The 2690-nt window shown below is 48.0% G+C and overlaps 1 pseudogene; it reads right to left on the reverse strand.

Annotated features, from left to right (window-relative positions):
- Positions 1-1203: 1203 nt before the first annotated feature.
- Positions 1204-2485, reverse strand: LOC140226493 (uncharacterized; annotated as a pseudogene).
- Positions 2486-2690: the final 205 nt, after the last annotated feature.

The raw sequence follows: 2690 nt of genomic DNA on the forward strand, positions 1-2690 counted from the left end.
CCACTTAAGTTCCTGTTTGGCTCTATTAGACAAGCTCATTTTCCTATCAAAATGACCTTTATTGGCCTCCAATGCCAAAATCTTTTTTTTCCAAGATTTTGTAGTAGAGGGGCCCATATTGGGCTGCAGGAAAAGTAGCAATCAGTTTCCCTATTACTCTAGCCACTTCTCGGATAGAGGACTCTGTGGCGTTCAACACACTTGTGCACTCAGCAATGATATCTTCCTTCTTAGATTCAGGAAGAGTAACTGTCATGCTCACAGAGTTAAGGACAAATCCCAAAAAGGTGATTTCTTTAGTTGGTTTTAACACTGATTTAGTCTGATGGACAAGAAACCCTAAGTCTTCGAGGAGATCAGTCGTAGCATCGACTGCTCTTTGAGTGCAAGCCTCACTCTTCCCAATAATGATAGTATCTTCTAGGTATCCCACTACCATATGACCTGCTCTTCTCAGATGAGCAAAAACTGGTTTGAGAAGCTTTGTGAACAAACGCGGTGCTGTACTAAGCCCGTTTGGCAGTGCGCAATATTGCCAAAGTTTGCCCTGCCACACAAATCGCAGGTATTTCCTATTCTGCGGGTCAACTGGTACTGAATAGTAAGCATCCTGAAGGTCGACTGAGGCTAGAAAGCAATCTAGTGTGATAAATTGCATTGCTGTATGGATGGAATCCATTTTGAAATGCTGATAGACTAGGCTTTTGTTCAACTCTGAGAGGTCAAGAATGACACGAAGGCTGCCATTCTTCTTAGGGCGGGTAAAAATGTTAGAGATGAACTCTCCCGCTTCATGTGAACAAGGTTCAATGACATTCTTGGCTACCAGTGAATCAATTTCAGCTTGGATATTGGCCAAATCTTCATTCTTTACTTTGAACTGAACCAAAGGTTTAAGCCTTTCAGGTGGAAAACATTCAGGCTTGAATTCAAGTTTATAGCCATTCACAGCTTGTAGTACTGTGGGATCTGAAGTTAACTTCTCCCAATTACATGCATGAAGCATCAGTCGACCTCCAACTGGATAGTCATGTACACATGAAGTGGTAGGTCTAGATTCTACAGATCTAGTAAATCGAGGAGTAGTTCTAGAATACTGTTCTTCTAGATAAGGTAGCAATGCATCATGGTCAGTTACTGACATATCAAATGAGCAATCTGTTGCATCAATGTCTCCTACCTCTTCAGAGGAGGGCTGTTGGGTTACTTGTTGTGGGGAGTCTTGCTTCTGGCCTGTGGATGAGCTCTGCTCTGTGGCCGTTGCTGTGGGGGAGGTCGCGACTTCCCCTGGTAGCGCTGGTCTAAAAAAGGACGATTTGCCGTTCCATGCACGAAGCGTGAGGCTGCAGCACTACGCGAGCCCGTCCAGCCCGCATCGCGAGCCTGCCGGCGAGCTCCGCTATTGAAGGGCCGTCTGTACGGATGGAAAGAGCCGCTCGGACGAGAAGTATGTTTCTGCTGGGTGCTCATGACCCCAGCAGAGGCCTTGTGTTGTTCTTTTAGATCTTTCATCTGTCTTGTGAGATCGTCACCAAACAACAGCTGCGTGACTGGTGTGGAAGGCTTACAGAGATGCACGTATTGCGAGTTGATGTCCGGTTTAATCAGCTCCTTCCGCACGCAATTCAGTTCGAAGTGTGCGTTACTCAACAGGGCAAGTGCGTCTTGCTGAGACTCGGAGATATCTTGCGCGTCGAGAGAGCGAAGAAGAGCCCCAATACCGCGAGTCAGACATTTCTGCACTCTCTGTGATTTCAGATCTCGATTACGCGTGACGGACTGCAGGTGTTCCCAAATGGGAGCGTTCACTTTAGGTGTATCGAGGTGGGGGCAGTTGCTCGGTGGGGGCTGTTTTTCAACCGTTTCCTAGATAGCTTTATCTTCTAGTTTGTTGCCAATAAAATAGTTCACCGATTTTGCGATTTCCTCGTCAACTGCCTCCCCAATCCCGAGGGGGATAGCATACTTGGCTGCCAACGGTGGTAGCTGTGCAGCTACCTCTTCCACCCCTTCGTCAAAATCGAACGGTCCATCACGCTTTGTGTCAGACGTATCAAAATCGTCCCCAACAAAATGACGGACGTTAGTAGGCAAGCGGGAAAAATCCTCCGCTGTAGATTTCGATGTATACGGTGTACGTGTATGTACCACAGCAGCACGGCTAGTGGTTTTATCATGCGATTGGGGAAGGTGTTTCACCACTTCGGCGAGGAGATTTTCAAGTTTGTCTAGACGAGAACTAACGTCCCCGGAGGTAGACGCCCGATCCTCGGAAGGGGCTTTTGATACCGTATGAGGAGCTTTTTTGGGGAATTTTCTTCATCTGCTTCTTCCCCGAATCTTGAGCCTTCTTCTGTACGTGCGCCGTACCGGCATCGCCGGAGGGAGGCGCTGGTGGTGGTAACTCTGGCTTCGTGGCACAGACCTCCTGTCCACGTGTAGCACGTAAAGCGAAGGATGGATCGTGCTGCTCTTTCGAGCTCATATTCATCGAGCCCCCGTAAAGTTTAGGCTCGAAAGATGCGTCAAAACACTTCTCAGTTGGTTCCGGATGACCGGCGAAGCAAAATTTCCTCGCGAGAAGGAAATTGAAGGCGATGAATTAATGGATAGAAATCAAACCGCGGAGCTATGCAGGAGAACCTCCTGTCGGCTGGAACGAACGCGAACGTATTGCTGGACGCGCGTGC

The sequence above is a fragment of the Diadema setosum genome, chromosome 3 (genome assembly GCF_964275005.1).
Source record: "Diadema setosum chromosome 3, eeDiaSeto1, whole genome shotgun sequence".
Taxonomy (NCBI): domain Eukaryota; kingdom Metazoa; phylum Echinodermata; class Echinoidea; order Diadematoida; family Diadematidae; genus Diadema; species Diadema setosum.